Below are 23,366 nucleotides of genomic sequence, written 5' to 3'. Positions count from 1 at the left end.
CAGGGGCCGGATCCAGCCCAATCGCCTTCTCAATCCGGCCCACGGACAGTCCGGGAATCAGCGTGTTTTTACACGAGTAGAATGTGTCCTTTTATTTAAAATGCATCTCTGGGTTATTTGTGGGGCATAGGAATTCGTTCATTTTATTTTATTTTTTTTCAAAATATAGTCCGGCCCCCCACAAGGTCTGAGGGACTGGCCCCCTGCTGAAAAAGTTTGCTGACCCCCGTCTAAGCTGTTAGGGAATCATCTTGGTTTGGCTGCCACAGACAAATGTGACTTCCCCCTCTGGGGCAGGTTTCCTAAAATTCAGTTCATCGCCCAAATAACTTTTGCAAAGGAGAGGAGGTCTGTGTGCACTGCTTACGACATGCCTGGATATGGGATTTACCGTAATCTCCTGGCTCTTTTGTTTGTTGAGACAGCACCAGAAGTGGGGGCAGGGTGTGTGTGTTAATGGCTCTTTTTGAAACGCCCCAGTGAAAGTTGCAAGAAGAGGACATCTCTGAGTCAACACTCATTCTCCTGAGTTCCTAAGCCATTTAGGCATCCCTTTGTTATGAACTAGCAGGTTTATTTGCTTTCAGAGTCCTTTCCCATCTTTCAGCATCCTGATCCTGGACTTGCTAAAGAGATCTTGACGTTGCAAAAGGGCTGCCTTCTCTGCCACTTAGGAGCAAACCACAAAGCTTTCACCTTTGGGTTCACCTGCCCATCACACTGGAGAGCATCACTTAAGGCAGGGGTCCCCAAACTAAGGCCTGCACACCAGATAAGGCCCAAGGGACTTGTTTATCCGGCCCACAGCGGCTGCTGCTGCCCACTCTTACCAGCGCTGCACTGCGCAGCTGCCCACCTCCGGGTCGGAGGAGCACCGGAAATAGCTTGTGTGCATGCGCAAGTGTTATTTTTGGTGCACATCCGGGTCAGAGGAGGCCCATGTACATGTACACAAGCTATTTCCGGTGCTCTTCCGACCCCGAAGTGCGCCGGAAATAGCGTGTGGGCACGCGTATGGGCACGCGCTCCCCAGCCCTCCGGCCCGCTGCACAATCAGCGCTGGAGACACCGGCCCGAGGCACGGTAAGTTTGCTGACCCCTGACTTAAGGTTCAGCACTTAGGCAGGAATAACCAGCTGCACAAATACAAGATGGGTGACACCTGGTTTGCCAGTAGCACATGTGAATCATAGAATCATAGAGTTGGAATAGACCACAAGGGCCATCGAGTCCAACCCCCTGCCAAGCAGGAAACACCATCAGAGCACTCCTGACATATGGCTGTCAAGCCTCTGCTTAAAGACCTCCAAAGAAGGAGACTCCACCACACTCCTTGGCAGCAAATTCCACTGTCGAACAGCTCTTACTGTCAGGAAGTTCTTCCTAATGTTTAGGTGGAATCTTCTTTCTTGTAGTTTGGATCCATTGCTCCGTGTCCGCTTCTCTGGAGCAGCAGAAAACAACCTTTCTCCCTCCTCTATGTGACATCCTTTTATATATTTGAACATGGCTATCATATCACCCCTTAACCTCCTCTTCTCCAGGCTAAACATGCCCAGCTCCCTTAGCCGTTCCTCATAAGGCATCGTTTCCAGGCCTTTGACCATTTTGGTGAAAAGGGTAAGCAGACCACAAAACAAAACAAAAATGAATGGAAGTCCAGGCTGCATTGACAGAAGTCTAGTGTTTCAATCAAATGAAGTAATAGTCCTACTCTATTCTGCCTTGGTCAGACCCCACCTGGAGCCCTGTGTCCAGTTCCGGCACCACATTTTAAGAAGGATGTTGACAAGCTGCAAGGTGTGCAGAGCAGGGCAACCAAGATGGTCAAGGGTCTGGAAAAGCTACTTCCGCCCTTCGGAGGAGGTGGAGTTGCAGGCTTCACGGCCCCACCACGCGTGCGGTGGCTGGAACCCAGCCCCCACGCAATTGGGGGATCCGCGTCACCTCCTGGCCAGCCAAGCCGAAGCCTGGGGAGGTGAGGGCCTAAGCCACACACACCCCCATCGGTGACCCCGGGGGAGTTCCTAGTTGATGTGCATCAGCAGGACTCCCCCTACTGGTGGTTAACCCTTCCCAGACTTCAAGTGGACAGGCTGAAGCCAAATATAGTCGGTTAGGATCAATGCCTAAGCCAATAGCGCTCATCACCTGTAACCAATAAAGTTGTGGCCTTATTTAGCCCATTAACCTTAATAATTGTGTCATGTGTCATTATTTCCACTGGGGCGGACGGGAACTCGCCACGCAAACAAGCTTTAGGAGGACAGTTGATGGAACTGGGTATGTTTAGCCTGGATAACAGGAGATTGAGAGGAAATATGATAGCCATCTTCATGGTTGTCATGTGGAAGGTAGAGCAAACTTCTTTTCTTCTGCTCTGGAAGGCAGGACCCGAACCAATGGCTTCAAGTTCCAAGAAAGGAGATCCCCACTAAACATCAGGAAGAACTTTCAACAGAAGGTGGTGGACTTTGAGTTTTTAAAGCAGAGGTTGGCTGGCCATCTGTCATGGATGCTTCAGTTGAGATCCCTGCATTGCAGGGGGTGGGACTAAGTGATCCTTGGTGTTTCTTCCAGTATCTGCTGGATCAGACCAGCATCCTGTTGTCACAGTGTTGTCACAGATGCCTGCAGGAATCTGGCAAGCGGGACCTGAGGATGACATATGCAAAACTGCAGTCCAACATGCAGTGGTACCTTGGGTTAAGTACTTAATTCGTTCCGGACTTCCGGGTTGGCGCCATCGCCGAATGGCGGACTCCCTCCGAGCTCCGGAGGGAGCCTGCTCGGCAGGGGCTGGGTCCTACCGCGCCGGCGACGTGGGGACCCTTAAAAACCACGGGCACGGAGCCCGTGGACATGGGTGACTCGGCTGGTACCGTTAGCGCCCTCCCGACTCGTGAAGGAGCCTTTTTAAAGGCTATGGATCGGGTGCCGGGCAGTGGCGTGGTGCTTTGAGTCCTCTGCTTTGCCTGCCGAGCGAAGCCGCATGCCATCCGGCGGAGAGCGCTGACTTCTTCCATTGAAAATTCGGACTTTTAACAACAACCCGTGAGTAATTTGGAAACCGGGTTTAAAAGGAGAAAAAAATGAATCTTTTTTCGGATTTGGCACAAGCGGGGGGGGGGATCCAAAAAGGAAGTCAGTCCCCCTCCCTACTGTAAACATTTTAAAACAAGGACTGGGTAACCAAGGTCTAGAAAGAAGCGTCTGACAAAAATTAAGAATTCCACAATGGAAAACTATAAGAACTGTGCTGGAGGAGAAGAGTGGAGGGAGAAGGAAAATGTAACCCCCCCTGGGAACCGGGGCGATTTGTGAGAGAGCCTGGTGAAAAGAGACGGAGACTTTGACAGCTGTCAAAGTAGCTGTCAAAGTCGGAAAATTTAAAGAGGACTATGCTATGAGGACTTTGCTAGTTAATTTCGTTACAATGTGCTACGATTTGGATACAAAATGTCGAAAACATGGAACAACATTCGGACTTTTGGATCAGAGGAAACAAAGTTACCACAATCCCCCTAGAGGGGTTTCGGGACATTACAAAGATGGTCGTAAGTGGAAAAATACTCTTGGAATTGTACAGGACTTGTTATCTCCTGGGAAAGCTGCAAAACTGAAATAGTATTTTGTCTACAGGGGTGTTTATATTAAAGGAGACAATAGAATTTTCTATTGAAGAAAGGAAGGGACTGAACGTAAGTTTTTGTTCCTGAATAACAACAACCCCTGTAGAGCTACTGAATTTCTGAATTAGAACGTTTTAGCAGCGGAACAAGACAAGAAATTGGATTACAACATGGAAAGAACAATGGGGGGAGCCTTAAAGACCAAGGAAACTAAAGGCCCTTAGGGGCCGTTTTTGGATTGGAGATTTGAAGTTAAATACCATAAAAATAACTTTAAAAAAAAAAACTGGCAAGGAACTGGGGGAAAATCTGATTATGGATCTAAGATTTCCAGGCAGACAACAGATAGATTGATGGACATGGGGAATTTAAACCGGGGAAGGGGGGGGAGATTTAGAATCCAAAGACTGTGTAACTATTTGCTGAATTTTTCTTTTTATATACTTGTTATCTTTTATATCTTTATATAGTTTTTATACTTTGTTGGGGCGTCTTTATTTAAAAAAAAGGGAATTCGTGGAAGGAAAATGGGGTGGACCTTGGGGAGAGAATCTTTGATTTTTATTTAAGGTAATGATGATGACTGTATAAATTTAAATTTGAACATTGGGTTAAACAAATTAAATTTTAAATTGGGAGTGAGAGCTTGTAGAACCAATGTTATGAAAGGGGAATATGGTAGGGAGGGGGGTGGGGGGAGTCCCAGAAAGTGGGTAATGAAAGTAAGGTTTCAAATGTATTTTATTTTTGTTTTATTTTTACTTTCTGTATTTTGGAAATTTCAATAAATATGATAAAAAAAAAAGTACTTAATTCGTTCCGGAGGTCTGTTCTTAACCTGAAACTGTTCTCAACCTGAAGCACCACTTTAGCTAATGGGGCCTCCTGCTGCTGCTGCACCGCTGGAGCACGATTTCTGTTCTCATCCTGAAGCAAAGTTCTTAACCCAAGGTAATATTTCTGGGTTAGAGGTGTCTGTAACCGAAAGCGTCTGTAACCGGAAGCGTATGTAACCCAAGGTACCACTGTATCGGTCTTCCCACTGACTTGCAGGTACTGGGAGTGAGTGGGGCAAAGAGGCAAGATGTTGGATCCTAGAGCAATAGGCAAGTAGGATCCTAGAATGCAACAACTGATTGACCTGCAGGAAAAGACCAATCAGGCTCCAGGAGGGAAGCAGAATCAGCCAATCAAAAAGGACTCAATGTGTAAATAATGTATATAAAAGCCTGAGGTTTGAGGAGCAATTCAATCACTGTTTTACAAGCTACAATAAAGAACATGAAATCACTACAGGACTCCGAGTATATTTCACAAGAGGTGGATAATGTCTTACACATTGCTGTATTTCCATAGCTGTCAACATTTCCCTTTTTTTAAGGGAAATTCCCTTATTCCAAATAGGATTCCTCGCAAGAAAAGGGAAAAGTTGACAGCTATGTATATTTCTGCCACACCAATTTGGCTGTGTCGATGGAGCCCTCAGAAGAACCTCCCCCTTGTGTTCTGCTTCTGCAATTCAAAACTAACATCAATGACCTGGTAAGATGGGATGGGCAGCCCTCCCATGCTTTATCAAGCATAAAGCTCTTAGAAAACCACAGCGACTTACGAAGAGGGCGTGAGCATGGCAGAAAGGGCACAGGCTCCTCAAAGTTCAACAAAAAGTGTTTACCCAAAAGCTAAGCCAGGGCTTTGCTCTCTTTCCTCTCCATTGGCAAATCCTTGGCTGACGTGTCCTTAGCGCTACTTGCTGACATCCCTGGAGGTCTGGGGCTATGTTGCACTGGCTCCCAGTGGAGTATTGGGCCAGGTTCAAGGTGCTGGTCCTTTAAAGCCCTTTGTGGCTTAGGGCCCTCGTATCTATGGGACCGTCTCTCCTGGTCTGCCCTGCAGAGGACCTTAAGGTCCATGAATAATCATAGTTTAGAGGTCCCAGGCCCTATCCTCCACCAGGGCCAGGGCCTTCTCAGTGATGGCTCTGACCTGGTGGAATGCTCTGTCCCAGGAGACCAGGGCCCTGCAGGATTTAACCTCCTTCCGTTGGCCCTTTAAGACAGAGCTATTCCGCCTGGCCTTTAATTTGAATTCAGCCTGATCTTTTATTTCCCTTCCTTCACCCAGTCTGAGACCCCACAGCTAATTCTCCCCTGGTCTCCTCGCTGGCCCAAGTAGGACCAATTCAGCCAGCTAGCCCTGGGGATTATCTAACTGATTTTTGAATTTTATTGTTATTTACGTTTTTATACTGCCTTTTATGCTGCTTTTATATTTAATTGTTTATTATTATTATTATTATTATTATTATTATTATTAGCCACAATGGTGAAGTTCTCAGTCAGAGGCAGCAATGCTTTTGAATGCTGGTTCCTGGAAACTGCAGGAGAGGAGAGCTGCTCTTGCACTCAAATCCTGCTTGCAGGTTTCCCATTATGGACATCTGGTCGGCCCCTGTAAGAATGGGAGGCTGAACTAGATGGGCCATTGGCCTGAACCAGCAGATGCTCTTCTTATGAAGTGTTCTCGGCAGCCAAATTTTTTTAAAAATGGTGGGGTGTTGTGCTGTGGAATCTGTTGTTCCACAAAGTGGTGAGTGTGTCCCACAGACTTGAAAGATCCTAATCTGTTTTGACCAGAATAAGGTTCTCACACTGTGGTCTGTGAACTGCATGAACTGAATTTTCCAGTGGAGTCTCCATGATAAGGTTGCAGAACAATCAAGGATTTTGTTGTTGTTTAGTCGTTTAGTCGTGTCCGGCTCTTCGTGACCCCACGGACCAGAGCACGCCAGGCACCTCTGTCCTCCACTACCTCCCGCAGTTTGGTCAAACACATGCTGGTAACCTCAAAAACACTATCCAACCATCTCATCCTCTGTCGCCCCCTTCTCCTTGTGCATCAGTGTCTTCTCCAGGGAGTCTTCTCTTCTCATGAGGTGGCCAAAGTACTGGAGCCTCAGCTTCACGATCTGTCCTTCCAGTGAGCACTCAGGGCTGATTTCCTTAAGAATGGATGCATTTGATCTTCTTGCAGTCCATGGGACTCTCAAGAGTCTCCTCCAGCACCAGAATTCAAAAGCATCCATTCTTCGGCGATCAGCCTTCTTTATGGTCCAGCTCTCACTTCAATACATCACTACTGGGAAAACCATGGCTTTAACTATATGGACCTTTGTCGGCAAGGTGATGTCTCTGCTTTTTAAGATGCTGTCTAGGTTTGTCATTGCTTTTCTCCCAAGGAGCAGTCGTCTTTTAATTTATTGACTGCTGTCACCATCTGCAGTGATCATGGAGCCCAAGAAAGTAAAATCTCTCACTGCCTCCATTTCTTCCCCTTCTATTTGCCAGGAGGTGATGGTATAATCTGTAGATTATTATTATTATTATTATTATTATTATTATTATTATTATTATTATTAAAAACAAAAAAAAATCCTTCCAGTAGCACCTTAAAGACCAACTAAGTTAGTTCTTGGTATGAGTTGGTATTATTATTATTATTTTATTTGGTATTATTATTATTATTTTATTTATTTAATGTATATACCGCCCTATACCCAGAGGTCTCAGGGCAGTTCACCTGATCACACACTGCATTCCTTTCTTTCTTTTCTCACAGGGATAAAGGCCACTTCTTAAACAAAAAGCAAGGCTGGATTATCAAACAGGCTGACTGTGGGCCCTGCAGTGATATTCTCCTCTTGGAATTGGCAAACAACTTTTGGGGAGAGACCGACGCCCTCCTAGATGTGAAAACTGCTATCCGGACCTTGAAATGCCTTTTCTGAAGAAGGTTTCCCCGTTCTGCTGCAGTTTGCCTTCCACCAAAATGTACATTATTTGTATTGCTGCCCACTGCGGCAAAATTATGTGAAATACGTTGGTGTCAGAGACTGCCTCCAGGTCCCAGGTCACAGAAGACCAACGCTAGCCAGCAGAACTGTACAAAGTCTTTATTGAAGTTTAGTTCCCATTTTCAAACCCTAGCGTGCGTCTCTACGTCTAGACCCTAGACCAGCGAAGCCTCGTCTGAGTCTCCGCCCCCTGTACACCAGTTTAAGACTCTAGCCTTACTCCACCTTCTACGTTTCTCCTTCCTCCTCTGGGTCCTACTACCCCCCTGGGTGCCTTCCTTCCTGGACGCCTCGGAAGCGGACCCTTCGGACTCCTCCCCCTCTCTTCGGCGGGCTTTGGGACCCGGCTCCCTCTCCGGGCTGCTCACTGCGCCCCCCTCTTGTACATTTGAACTTGGCGCGCGCGCGCTGCCCCTGACCTTCCTTTTGACCGTTTCCTCGCTCTCTGATGCAGGCGTGGCTAACCCTGACTCATGTCCTTCCGCTGACGGAAAGCTGCCTGCTGCCGATGTTTGGGACTCCTCCCCCTTACTGCTCTCCGGTGGGGAAGCTGGTCCCGATTTCCAGCTGCTGCTCTCTGAGTCCCCTCTGGCCCCTCCTTCCTGGGGTGTTCCCTCTGGCAACCCCCTAGCTCTGACCACGGGAGCCCCTTTCTGTGAATCCTCTGATTCGCTGGAGAGACTTAGAGACCTCGGATGGCTATCATCGCTGACCTCTCCCTCGGATTCCTCTCCCTCGGTCTCTAATTCCTCCCTTTCCTGTCCCTCTGCTCCTGAACCCCTGACAGTTGGTGTTACGTTATGCAAAGGAAACATACTGCAAATAAGAGAGGGACATTATTAATTGTGAAGGTGGTGGGCGTTTTTAAGCAGAGGTTAGATAGCCATCTCTCAGGGAAGCTTTAGCTGTGATTATTGTATTGCATGAATCACAGGGGTCCAGGATTCAAAGATACAGGTTTCTGTGTGTGTCTGTGTGAACAAATGAGCACAACCAGCAATTCACACACCCAACACACACACACCATCCCTCTGTGGATGCTGTCTAAACATAAACCTTCAGAAGCTTTGTCTCTCTCTTTTTTTAAAAAAAAACACCATAATTTTTCAACAATGCATTTATTCACCTAGACAGCATCTAAAAAAGCAGACACATCACCTTGCCAACACCTTGCCGTATAGTTAAAGCTATGATTTTCCCAGTAGTGATTTATGGAAGTGAGAGCTGGACCATAAAGAAGGCTGATCGCCGAAGAATGGATGCTTTTGAATTATCGTAGTACTGGAGGAGGCTCTTGAGAGTCCCATGGACTGCAAGACGATCCAACCTATCCATTCTGAAGGAAATCAGCCCTGAGTGCTCACTGGAAGGACAGATCGTGAAGCTGAGGCTCCAAGACTTTGGCCACCTCAGGAGAAGAGAAGACTCCCTGGAAAACACCCTGATGTTGGGAAAGATGGAGGGCACAAGGAGAAGGGGACCACAGAGGATGAGATGGTTGGATAATGTTCATGAAGCTACCAGCATGAGTTTGACCAAACTGCGGGAGGCAGTGGAAGACAGAAGTGCCTGGCATGCTCTGGTCCAGGGGGTCACGAAGAGTCGGACACGACTAAACGACTAAACAACAACAACATTTATTCACACCTTATTAATAACAATACATTAAACGTCGACTTCCCTTCCACGGTTTGCTCCAAATAACAATTACTGCTGCACATTATAATCCAACTGTACATTATTTTTCTCATCTTAGTCTCAATATTACTTTTGCAGCTGATTTTGCTCTAAACCTGCTAACAATTTAACCTGTTCTACGTATGGTCTGCAGACATTCTCCAGTTCTCCTTAAATGCTGTTACATCTTGATCTCTTTTTCTCCCCTTGGCCTGGCTGACTGGCAGGTTGATTTATGTCCGGCGGTTCTAAGTTGGCTATTTACTCAGCGCTCCCTCTGATCACTTGGAAAAACCTGCCAGACCAGATCTTGACGTCTCTCTTCCTGCTCCTCTGTCTTCTCCCAGCTTTTCAATTTGACAAAACGGCTTGGCTGAGGAGGCGATTGGAAATCACTAAAGGAAATGATCTGCAAGGGAATGAAATAGGAACTGGCGGAGGTGGGCTCCCATGGAAGGGGGATTTCAGGCACACAAAGTCAAAATGCAGGTGAGGGTATATCATTTCCCAAAAAAATGTAATTACTTTACAATCCCACCACATATGATAAAATGTCCCCACCTTTTCCTTACACTTCCAACATATATTTGAACTAGTTTTGTACATTTTCCCTTACTGCACTGGTGTCATATACCATCTGTACATCATCTTCATATCATTCTCCGTCAACAGGGAACAGTCTGTAAATTTCAAATCAGTTTTCCATAATTTTTCCCAATCTTCCATCATAATGTTGTGAGTTGAAGAAAATGTTCCATCTAACATTTGTTAAAAAAACCTGAAGCATTTTTGTTAGGGATTGTAGGGAAAGACCTGCCAAAAAAGTTGAAAAACATCTTCATGTATGCGACAACAGCTGCGAGAGTCCTAATAGCACAAGGATGGAAGACTGAAGAAATTCCTACTAAAGAATAGTGGCAAGAAAAACTGATGGACTATGCAGAACTGGCAAAACTGACACATAAGCTACGGGACAAGGATAACTGTGATTTCAAAGACGAATGGGAACCCTTTACAAAATATTTGAAGACGCAACAAAGTGAATTGAACTCCTTGGCAGGTTTTGAATAAACATTCACAAACTTTTTATTGACATACCCCTAAACATTATGTGAATCTAAGTTTGGCCTCATTGAGGGGCAGCATTTCAATATGAGTAGGAAAATGAGAGTACCCCTAAACATTTTTTTAGGGGGGGGGAAAGTACTGATAATAATAATAATTTATTACTTATACCCCCACCCATCTGGCTGGGCCTCCCCAGCCACTCTGAGCGGTTTCCAGCAGAATATTAAAAACGGAATATTAAAACGAGTCCCCTGTCTCATTTCCCCCAAATTTGTCCATTTGACTTGGGAGCAGGAAATATCCAAAATATGCAGCTGAAATATACTCAGAGTCGCAAAGTGATTTCATGCTCTTTATTCAGCTCATAGTGGTGAGGAGGAATGAATGAATGTCCCCTCAGTATCTGCTTTATATACATTATTTACACAATGGGCTGCACATGATTGGCTAATTCCGGAATTCTACTGTAAGCCAATCAGGTTGTGGATTCACTTCTATCTGGAGCATGATTGGGTAGTTCCTGCCAACCAATCATACTGCTGCATTGCTCTAGGACCAATCAGACTGCTGCATTCTGAAGCCTATTGTTCTAGGACCAATCAGACTGCTGCCTTTTGGATCCTATTGTTCTAGGACCAATCAGACTGCTGCAGTTTGGATCCTATTCAACTCAGTACATAACACCCCTCCCCTCTAAGTTCCAGTCCTGCCCGGGAGGTCGCATTCATAGTCCTTGAGGTACGCCGGCGGCCTACGTGTGCGTTGCGGCCTAGGGTGTTCCCTGGTCTGGGGTTCAGGTTCTGGCCCGTGTTCCGAGGATGCTGGCTGTGATGGGGCTGTTTGGTCTGGCGCAACCGGCTCGCTCAGTCGTGGTTCTGGTTCCGGTGTCCTTTCGGCCTCACAGGTCCTCTCTGTATTGACTGATTCTGCCTCTCCTGCTGGCCCCTCGTGCTCTATGGGCCTCACTGCCCCTCTGTTCCCTTGGGACTCCTCTGCCCTTTCCTCCTCCTGGTTTTCTCCCGGGAATCGTCGCCGTATCTGGTCGCAGTGGCGGCGCCAGCATTGCCCCCCATCCGTTAGCACCTCATACGACACGGGGCCAGTGACCCTGGTGACTGTGGCGGGTACCCATGCTGGGCCTGCCCAAAAATTCTTTGCGTACACTGGGTCCTGAGCCTCGAAGGTCCGGGGGTTCTTGCCTTCCCCCACCACTACCTCATCCTGAGCTCTATCGGGGTGAAGGCGGTCCAATCTGATTGCAAGGCGCCGACCCATTAGTAGTTCAGCGGGGCTCCGGCCAGTCGTTGAGCTGGGGGTGCTGTGCTGTGCTAGAAGGAATGTGGCAAGGCGGTACTCCCAATCCCCTTGCGTCATGCGGCGAAGGGTGTCCTTGGTGGTCCGCACCATGCGTTCTGCTTGGCCATTGGTGGCAGGGTGGAATGGCGCTGAACGGATGTGGCGGATGGCGTTCTGCGCTGTGAAGGTTTGGAATTCTCCTGACGTGAATGCAGTCCCGTTGTCTGAGACGAGAGTGTCAGGGAGCCCGTGGGTTGCAAACAGCCTGCGTAGTACCCGGATGGCTGCGGACGTAGAAGTGGACGGTACCAGTGCGACTTCCAGCCATTTGGTGTAGGAGTCCACCACTATGAAGAATGTTTTCCCTTGAAAGGGGCCAGCGAAGTCCACATGCAGGCGTGACCATGGTGCTCGGGCGGACTCCCAGGACTGGACTGGGGCCCTTGGGGGATCTGGGCGGGATTCTTGGCAGGCCTGGCAGTGTTTGACCCAGGCCTCTATCTCTCCGTCGATCCCCGGCCACCACACATAACTCCTGGCAAGGGCCTTCATTCTTACTACCCCTGGGTGTGTCTCGTGTAGGGCTGTGAGGACCCTTTTGCGGAGGGGCTGGGGAACAACCACCCTGCTTCCCCATAACAGGCACCCCTTGTGGGCCGACAGTTCATGTTTGCGGGTTGTGTAGCCGGCGAATTCTGGCCCGGGGCTGCTGCTGGGCCATCCCCTCCACACCCAGTCCAGGACCCGGGAGATGACCCTATCTTTCTTGGAATGGTGTGCAACTTCTTGTGCCTGAATGGGGCGGTCGGGAAGCAGCTCCAGGCTCATAACCTCTTGTGCAGGTGCTGGGTCGGGGCCTGTTTCCGGTAGTGGTAGCCTGCTGAGGGCGTCCGCATGGCCCATCGCCTTCCCCGGACGGTGAATCAGTGCATACTGGTAGCTGGCAAGGAAAATTGACCACCTGAGGACGCGAGGAGACAGCACTTGGGGGGTCTGCTTTTCAGGGGCAAACAAGCCAAGCAACGGCTTGTGGTCAGTCACCACGGTGAAGGGCCGCCCGTACAAGAAATCATGGAATTTTTTTACTCCCTTCACAATTGCCAGACCCTCCTTGTCGATTTGCGAGTAGTTCCGCTCGGTTGCGTTGAGTGTCTGGGAAAAGTATGCCACTGGTACCTCTCTTCCATCCGGGAGTTGGTGTCCCAGGACAGCGCCAATTCCATAGGGCGAGGCGTCGCATGCTAGCACCACCGGCAGCCTCTCGTCGAAGTGTGCCAAGACCGAGTTTGAGACAAGCAAGTCCTTGACTGCCTGGAATGCGGCCTCCTGGCGCTGGCCCCACACCCAAGGGGCCCGCTTGTCCAGGAGTCTGTGTAGGGGCTCCGCTACCGCCGCCTTGTGGGGAAGGAAGGAATGGTAAAAGTTCAATAGTCCCAAGAAGGCCTGAAGTTCAGTCTTGTTCTTGGGCGCTGGGGCATCACAAATGGCCCGTACCTTGTCCCCAGTTGGGTGGACCCCTTCTGCGTCCACCATAAATCCCAGAAAGTCCACCTGAGGCACTCCTAGTAGACATTTTTTCCCGCTTCACCTTGAGACCCGCCGTCTGGAAACGGTGCAGAACGGTGCGGAGGCGGTCCTCAAACTCCTCTGGTGTGGGCCCAGCAATCAACACATCATCGAAGAAGGGGGTGACGCCAGGGATCCCTTTAAGTAGAGAGTCCATCAGATTCTGGAATATGCCTGGTGCCACACTGACACCGAATTGCAGCCGCTTTACCCTGAATGCTCCTCTGTGCGTCACAATCGTCTGTGCCTCTGCTGTGGCCTCATCTACTGGCAGCTGTTGATATGCTTGGGCCAAGTCCAGCTTGCCAAAAAATTTCGACCCAGCCAGGGTGGCAAGAACATGGCTGACCACTGGCACTGGGTATGCATGGGCCGTGAGGGCCTTGTTTATGGTACATTTGTAGTCTGCGCAGATGCGGACCGAACCATTAGGCTTGACGGGTGTGACGATTGGGGTTTCCCAGGGGGCATTAGGCACTGGCTCCAGCACTCCTTGCTCCACGAGCCGGTCCAATTCCTCGTCTATACGGGGTTTCAGGGCGAATGGGACCCGGCGGGCCTTGAGCCTGACCGGTCGTACTGCGGGGTCAAGCTGTAGAGCAATGGGGGGGCCGTATACTGTCCCAATTTCCCATCGAAAACCCCCGGAAATTCCTTGCATATGGCGTCCACGTCCACTTGTAAGCTAGTGTTGTTCACCCCGGTGACGGCTAGCCCCAGTGGTCCAAACCATGCCAATCCCAGTAAGCTAATGTAGGGGCCCTTGACCACCAGCAAGTCCAGTTGCCGCGTCCGCCCTCGGTATTGCACCCTGAAGGTCCCCACCCCCATTGTGGGGACCTTACGTTTCTGGAAGTCCCGGAGGGTGAATGGGGCCGGCCTGAGTTTGGGACCCCCAGTAGGACACAGTTTCCTTAAGGTCTTTGCCGAGATTATGGATAGAGTTGAACCCGTGTCAAGCTCCATGCGGCATGGGGCCCCCTCTATCTGTACCTCTACATAAATTTTCTCTACGTTGGGGTGGGGCAACTGGTATACCTGGAAGTCCCTGAGCTCTGTCGAGTTGCCTTGGTGCGTTGGGGCCTGGGACCTGGGGCTCTTGGACTGGTCATCTGATGCCTGGCGTCGGGTGGGCCGAGCCCGACACACCCGGGCGATGTGCCCCGATTTTCTGCACTGCCTGCACTCTGCGTTGCGGAAACGGCAGGTCCTCCTCTCGTGACTTTCTCCACAGCTTGCGCAGTTCCCTCCTTCTCGTCGAGGCCGCTGTGGTGTGTGGGCTGCTCTAGTGCGCTGCTGTACTCGGTGCACCTCCTCCCTGTTGGATCCTGAGTCGTCGGTGATGTCTTCGTGGTGGACCCTCAGTTGGGACGGCTGGCTCGGCCGTGCCTCTTGCGTGGACCTCTCGGCAGCTTCCGTTGCCAGGGCCTCCTCCAGAGCGACCTGGAACGTTAGGTCCTTCTTAGCGTAGAGGCGTCGTTGAAGCTTCTCATCCTTCAGGCCACCGACGAGGCGGTCACGAAGCATGTTCTCCAGCTCTGAGAAGTTGCAGAACCGGGCGGCTTGGCGGAGAGAGGTCACAAACCCAGTTATGGTGTCCCCAGGGGCTTGCCGCTTTGCGTAGAAGGCATTTCGACGAGCCACCACTGAGGGCTGTGGCGAAAAGTGCCCCTTCAGCTGTTCCATTATTGTTTTGTATGGAACAGTAGCAACGTCTTCAGGCGCAAGGAGAGCCCGGGCGATTTCAAACGTCTCCTCTCCGCAGACGCTGAAGAATATCGCCCTCTTCTTGGCGTCTTCTTCGTCGGTGACCCCTTTGGCTTCTAGGAGGAAGGTGAAACGGGAGGCGTACGCTTCCCAGTCTCCAGATGCTGGGTTGAATGGCGAGAAGCTGTTGTCGGTTGCCATTCTGAGTTCCTTGTGTCCCGGAGCTGAAGCCTGGATACACGGTGCGAGGCAGCGGTGCGGCAGGTGGCGGTGCTGCGGTGCTGTGTGTGGCAGTCAGCTCAGCGGGATCCCACCTTCGTCGCCAGTGAAATATACTCAGAGTCGCAAAGTGATTTCATGCTCTTTATTCAGCTCATAGTGGTGAGGAGGAATGAATGAATGTCCCCTCAGTATCTGCTTTATATACATTATTTACACAATGGGCTGCACATGATTGGCTAATTCCGGAATTCTACTGTAAGCCAATCAGGTTGTGGATTCACTTCTATCTGGAGCATGATTGGGTAGTTCCTGCCAACCAATCATACTGCTGCATTGCTCTAGGACCAATCAGACTGCTGCATTCTGAAGCCTATTGTTCTAGGACCAATCAGACTGCTGCCTTTTGGATCCTATTGTTCTAGGACCAATCAGACTGCTGCAGTTTGGATCCTATTCAACTCAGTACATAACAGCAGCGGATCTGGGATGGCAGAGAGAGACCTTCGGAAAAGATATTTGCCATTTCCTCCAATGGCAAAGGGTGGCGCTTTCTTTGTCATTTGTCGAAAACATAAGAAGAGCAGGCGGGCAAGAAGGGAAGAAATTGCACAGCCTCTGCTTATTAAGAATATCCCCGAACCAAATCCCATTACTTTGAGGCAAAGGCTAACAAATCTGTTTGCAAAGGGAGACAGCTCCTGATGGAGGCGGCTGAGCCCATAAACCATCTCCAGCGCCACCTCCGTGAGTTCAGTCCCTTAGAACTGATTGCTTCTGACAGGGAGCCACAGGTGTTGCTGGAATTGCATCAGCCACGGGAGCGTCAAAGCCTGAGAGGGAAGGCGACAGGCCGAAGAAGCACTCGAGGGCGGAAATGAGACACACTAGATTCTGTGAAGCAATCTCAGCTACTAAAACAGCCCACTCTGAGCAAGGAAGAAGAAGAAGTGGGAAGGTTTCTGTGCTCTCCGTTTAATTCCAAAAAGTTCTACTCATTTTTTTAAAAAAGCCTAAATAGTTACAGAAACTGAGGACCAGCTCACTGCTGAGTACAGCATCCGCCTCGTATCGTAATTGTTCAAATGCCCATGGACCCAACAGCCATACACATGTGTGTGTATAATAGAAATCTGTGTATACCAGACCCTCCAAGTGTCCCTATTTTTCAGGGACATCTCTGATGTAGAGAAGCTGTCCCAGTTTCTGATCTGATCCCAGATTGTCCCACTTTTACTTTGTTGTTGTTTAGTCGTTTAGTCGCGTCTGCCTCTTTGTGACCCCCTGGACCAGAGCACGCAAGGCACTCCTGTCTTCCACTGCCTCCCACAGTTTGGTCAAACTCATGCTGGTAGCTTCGAGAACACTGTCCAACCATCTCGTCCTCTGTCATCCCCTTCTCTTTGCGCTCTCTATCTTTCCCAACATCAGGGTCTTTTCCAGGGAGTCTTCTCTTCTCATGAGGTGGCCAAAGTATTGGAGGCTCAGCTTCAGGATCTGTCCTTCCAGTGAGCACTCAGGGCTGATTTCCTTCAGAATGGAGAGGTTTGATCTTCTTGCAGTCCATGGGACTCTCCAGAGTCTCCTCCAGCACCATAATTCAAAAGCATCCATTCTTCGGCAATCAGCCTTCTTTATGGTCCAGCTCTCACTTCCATACATCACTACTGGGAAAACCATGGCTTGAACTATACGGACCTTTGTTGGCAAGGTGACGTCTCTGCTTTTTCAGATGCTGTCTAGGTTTGTCATCGCTTTTCTCCCAAGAAGCAGGTGTCTTTTAATTTCGTGACTGCTGTCACCATCTGCAGTGATCATGGAGCCCAAGAAAGTAAAATCTCTCACTGCCTACATTTCTTCCCCTTCTATTTGCCAGGAGGTGATGGGACCAGTGGCCATGATCTTCGTTTTTTTGATGTTGAGCTTCAGACCATATTTTGCGCTCTCCTCTTTCACCCTCATTAAAAGGTTCGTTAATTCCTCCTGCTGCCATCAAGGTTGTGTCATCTGCACCTTTCCTTAGGATGTCCTAATTTTCATTGGAGAAACATTGGAGGGTATGGAGTTATTCAACTTCCCAGACCTCTGTAGGCAATTCTGAATAGGGAAGGGTTTTTCTGATGTTTAATGTTTTATCATATTTTTATATAAGTTGGTAGCTGGCTGGGGCAACCCAGTCAGATGTTTGGGGTACAAACTTGTGTAATGGGACGTCCCTATTTCGTCAGAGAAATGATGGAGGGTTTTGGGATGCCCATTTGTGTATACCAAACAATATAATGTGTCAGGAGAAATTTGCACTCAAATATTGATGAATGTTCGTGAAGACTTTGTAAAAAAAAACTGATATAGAAACATGGAGAACTGGGTTTAAGATTGTGAAAATGAGAACCTGAGGAAAAAAACCCAAATTGACAGATTCTTCCACTCCTGTTCAGGAGGACTCCAGGTTTCTCAAGAGAAGTGAGAAGGTGCAGAAGCTGCAATTAATTGCTTTAGAGAGAGAAAGGGATGAGCTGACCCAGTTCATTGTAGTCTAAAAATGTATTTTTAACCTTCTGTTGGAAGCCGCCCAGAGTGGCTGGGGAAACCCAGCCAGATGGGTGGGATAGAAATAATAAATTTATTTTTATTATCATTATCATCATCATCAGAAGTCATTCCCATGGGGGGGGGGAGCCCCAACACACCCAACACATTGCTTTCCTCACTTTTCAAATGCAGTAGCCGCCTGTTCAGCCTAAACTGAGCTGAAGTACAGGAAATTAAGTCGGTTTGGAAGCAGGCTTGCTTGCTTGCATTGGTTTAAACTAGGGTTTGGGGGGGGCACTTTCTGAGCTAACTGAGTTGCAAGCTCAGCTAGAAACAATCTTTGCCTTGTCTTTTAGTGCTCCCCAGTGGCTGCAAGCATGAGTGCAGCTATTTTGGGAAAATCTGAAGCAGCCGTTTTTCTCTGGGTTTCTCCTGCTGACGGTCACAGCTCAATGAAGACACTTATTCTGGGATGCAGGAGATGCAGGTCACCTGGGTGGAGGAACCCAAGTGCAGAATTGCTATGAATAGAATAGTTAACTACAGGACATAGGATTCATAGCATGTGACAGGAGTGAGCCTGCGGTAAATTACGCAGAGCGAGTTAGAGTTAAATCTTTATTAGCAAAAGCGGGATCTGCATAGGAGCGTCAGGCCTAATGAGCACAGCAACTCATCTCCCGCAGGTCTTGCCCCCCAAGAAGCGGTTGCTGAGACTGAAGGTCCCTGCCTCCCCACAGCTGTCTAAGTCCCCTCCTCTCCAGGGTTTCCCCCAATCAATCTGAGACTGTGCCTGCGTGAAGCTAATTTCTCCTCCACCCTCTTCATGCCTCTCCTGGTACTGGAAGACCAGTGCTAAGGGGAGCTCATCACAGCAGGAGGAAAAGACACCTTTGCTTCTTCACCAGCCTGACCCATCTCTGTCTCTTGGCCTCCCTCCCACTTCAGCTTCTGCCTCTGAGTCTGGACCTCTCTCTGCCACAGAATCTCCCCGCTCACTAAGCCCTGTTGCCTCTTCACCTTCTGGCACCTCCTCCTCCCAGTCTTCTCCCTCTTCTCCCTCTTCTCTCTCTGACCACTCATAGTTGTCCCACCACCAATCCCCAGGCTCTGAACCATCTTCCCCTGGGGGTTTCCCAGCTGGTTCCTCCCACCATTCCTCTGCACCCACCCAATCAATGGCAGGATGATGTTGTGGTTGTTTAGTCGTTTAGTCGTGTCCGCCTCTTTGTGACCCCCTGGACCAGAGCACGCCAGGCACTCCTGTCTTCCACTGCCTCCCGCAGTTTGGTCAAACTCATGCTGGTAGCATTTTCATGCACTCCACCCCCGCATGGAAGCTGTAGCCCTTTGCCTCCCCGGGTCTTTCTTCTTTGGCGATGCCTCGTAGCCGAGGAAGATTGTCTTCCATAAACACGGTTTGAACAGTGAGCCCGTAAGTCACTGTGGAGGCCAGTTCTGGACCCACACCTCCTTCCACAGTGGAACATGCTGCTTTCCTAGATCTGGTGATAGATGTTGCTGGAATCTTTGAGGGCTCAGGGCATTTTCCCTTGTTGTGGGAAAGAGAGGCGCTCGACCGACCCCCACCTGTTCCCCTGCCAAGGAAAGGAAGTTGCACATCACCTACTCGATCAGTTGGTCTACTTTGACTTCACGTACTCCGAAGAGCAGCTGCCGATGCTCAGCCCCAAAGGTACCACCGTCAGCCAGATGATAGCGCAAAATGTGACATGCACTGTGGCCAGTAGCACCCTAAGCAGAGAGGAGAGAAAGGTCAGCTGCTATCCATCCTTGATTCGAGAGGCGAGGCCGAAACGAGGGCTGGGTGGTCAAGGCCCGACAGGTGCTGATGCAGCACTATGGCCTCCAACACCACCCCAGACAAGGAACGGCTCAGTGGCCAGGCGTGCGCTCTGAACACAAATGGTCCCAGGTTCAAATCTTGGCATCTTCAGATAAGACTGGAGAGCCACTGCCAGTAATGGAGCAGAATCAGATTTAGGGCATTGCCGGTGGTTCCTCCACGCAGGGTGCCTAGGCAAGGGGGCACAGAATTGTGCAGATCTAGAATGGAGAAAATCCATTTGGGGCTTGCACAGGGCGCCATGTTGGAGGAATCAAATGGGATTTAGCTGCCCCAGCGTCCCTGGCATCCCTTCACACACACACACACCCCCGCCACTCCCGTGATGGGTGAATCATTGCAAAAGACAGCAGTTTACAAGAAAGGAATAAGGAAGTGAAGTTATCTTGAGAGGGAGACTAATCTTGAAATTCGCTTATAAATCATGTTCCCCAGTGGAGGAACCGGTGGGGTGGAATTCTTGTGATCTTCCTTGCTAGTAAAAATTTTATAATCTTGCTCTGGGAATGCTCATATATCCTGCAACAATATTACAAAAGATTACCTCCCCCACCCCCTTTAAAATTTAAGGGCCAATATTTGCAGCCTATTAAAGTGCTCAAGGAAATGGAATCTATAAAATATAGCCACTAATTTTTTAATAATAAAAATGTTATTGAAAAATATGAACTGAGATTTGATTGATACATTGCAGCATCAGAGTGGAATAGAGGTTGTTAAATAAGTTAAATACCTAGGAATCTGGTTAACATCAAAAAATATAAATTTATTTAAAGACAATTACACACCGGTATGGAATGGTACTAAAAGTGACTTAGAAGTGTGGGGAAGAATGAAACTATCCTTAATGGGTAGGATTTCAGTTATTAAAATGTGTGTGCTACTGAAAATGTTTTTTTTATTTCAATCAATCCCAATAATTAACGGAGTTGGTATCTTTAGAGAGTGGCAAAAAGCAATTTCAAGATTGATCTGGCAAGGGAAGAAGCCAAGAATTACCGGTAAATTTAAACTGTTAACAGATATAAAAGAAAGAGGAGGCTTCTCCCTACCACATTTGAACTTGTATTATGAAGCATCATGCCTTTGTTGGTTAAGGGACTGGATATTATTGGAGAATACAGATCTTTTAGATCTAGAAGGATTTGACAACAGATTAGGATGGCACGCATATCTATGGTATGGCAAAGTAAAAGTTCATAAAGGATTTGGAAACCACATATTTTGAAAGTCATTGTATGAGGTGTGGGATAGATATAAAAATCTATTAGAACGTAAGACACCATGGTGGCTCTCACCGCTTGAGGCAATGAATGTAAAAAAGAGAAATATGAGTAAAACCTATGAACAATTAGTAATAGAGAGGGAGAACCAATGGAAGCTAAAGCCACATGAAGATGTAAAATGTATGGTGAATGATTGGTTGCATTATCGTCAAGTCAATGAAATGTTTAAAGAATAAAAATGGATTCAGCTACACAAAATCAAGATATGAATTGGAGTTATTAAATAACAGAGTTAAAATATTATCTAAAATGTATAAATAACTGTTGGAATGGCATTTGAAAGATGAGGAAGTTAAATCAGTTATGATTCATTGGGCCAAAGATATTGGTCATAATATACAAATAGAGGATTGGGAAAAATTATGGAAAGAGGGAATAAAATTTACTGCTTGCAGTGCATTGAAAGAAAACATTATGAAAATGATGTACAGGTGGTATATAACACCAGTGAAGTTAGCTAAAATGTACAAAAGTGATAACAAATGTTGAAAATGTAAAGAAAAGGCGGGTACTTTTTACCTTATGTGGGGGGAATGTGAAAGTGAAGGACATCTGGGAAATGATTTATAATGAATTGAAAAAAATGTTGAAATATACATTTGTTTAAAAAACCAGAAGCCCTTCTGTTGGGTATTGTGGGTACAGAAATTCATATGAATGATAAAAAATTGTTTTTATATGCGATAACTGCAGCAAGGATATTGTTAGCCCAAAGATGGAAGCAAGAAGAAATGCCGAAAAAAGATGAGTGGCAAGAGAAATTGATGAACTAGGCTAAGATGGCGATATTCACCGGGAAAATTCGGGACCAGCAGCACCAGACTTTCCTAAAGGAATGGAAGAAGTTTTCGACATATTTGGAAAGCAACTGTAACCAATTGACATCGCTTGTAGGCTTAAAAGAGGTTTTATAAGGAGTAATATAGAAATTATTGTGAAAAGAATTAAGAATAGGTATTAAGATTTGAATTTATAGCAATAACTGTAGTAACAAAATGTATAATTAGAAAGGATTTTAGAAAACCATCAGTTGAGGTTAAAGGAAGTCTTAGGCTGTGATAGCCAAAAAATTTGAAATGCTGATTAAAAAGATGATATGTGGGAAAATATGTGGGGAAACCAATAAAAAAATTAATATATTTTAAAAACGAGAAACACTGGACAAGAAGGTCAGAAACTGTAAAATGAGGGCAGGGTCATAACTATGGTATGGTCTGCTCAAACAATCTATAAAACACACACAAAATTTTTCTCTTCCGTTTAATTTGCATGCAAAAGCCAGGAAAATGTCATTAGAAACACTCATCTAGACAAAGATGAGAAATGTCAAACTTTTTTTATTCCCTTCTCTTCTGCTCATTATATATATATATATATATATATATATATATATATAAATATATATATATATACACACACACACACACACACACACACACATATTCAAAGATATACAAAAATACAAACCCACAGCAAAGTATCTTTTTCTAATATACGGAATTAAAACAGTAGGCAAAAACCAAATAGCACCAATCAGCCAATTGGACAAAATTCTTACCAGGCCCCTGCCCCAACGGCAGACGACCCCATGATAGGCATAGCAAGGTCAACACACAAGACCTAAAATTAGGGAGGATGACCCGGTGCGGGCAGCGAAAGAGAAAGCACGAAAAATAAAGCTTAAGAAACCTCTGTTCCCTCCCCAAAGATGGTGTCCTCTCCCGGCTGCGCCACCTGCACCTTGCTGATCTCGTCAGCCATTGCGAACCGCCACCTCACGCGACTCGCTCGCCCCGCGTTCCGTATCCCGGCTCCACCTCCTCCGGTTCCATCCAACCCTTTTCCAAAATATTCTGTGGGTTTTTTTAATATAGATTTTTATTGATTTTTTAACATATCAGTTCCAACAGTCATACCACATACCTTCTCATCTTATACAATATTTTTTAGACTTCCATCAACACCTCGGATGATTTTCCATTCTTTATCACTTATTGTGCATTTCTTAGTTTCTATACTACATTTAATTGTCCTTAACTAATGATTCTCTTCATAGTCTTAATTAATTTTATAATGAATGATTTTAGAGTGTTGTTTGTGCTGTACTTTTGTACTGTTTTATTGTTGTTAGCCGCCCTGAGCCCGGCTTCGGCTGGGGAGGGCGGGATATAAATAAAAATTATTATTATTGTTATTATTATTATTATTATTATTATTATTATATTTCAAATAATCCACCCTATGAAACCTCTTGCAGTCCTACTAGCGTAATCTGCTCATCACAATTACTTTTCAAATAGTTCATATATTTACTCCAGTCTTCTAAGAATCTCTGATCCCGCAGGTTTCGAATCCTTCCTGTTAATTTATCTAATTCTGCGTAGTCCATCAACTTCATCCTCCATTCTTCTATCGTCGGCAGTTCTTCTTGCATCCATTTTTGTGCCAATAATATTCTTGCTGCTGTCGCTGCATATAAAAACAACTTACAATCCTGTCTATCAATATCACCCCCTTTTCCAAAATATTCTGAAGCATGCGGGGTCTTGGTCTTGGTCACAGCAGTGGCGTTGGAGTGGGTGGGCACCAACCATTTCTGCCCATGCCTTGATTATTAACATTATTATTTGTTATTTCGATGCTTTGCTTTTCCCCCTGACAGA

The sequence above is a fragment of the Podarcis muralis genome, chromosome 5, assembly GCF_964188315.1.
Source record: "Podarcis muralis chromosome 5, rPodMur119.hap1.1, whole genome shotgun sequence".
NCBI lineage: Eukaryota > Metazoa > Chordata > Lepidosauria > Squamata > Lacertidae > Podarcis > Podarcis muralis.
Note: the sequence above shows the minus strand (reverse complement) of the source record.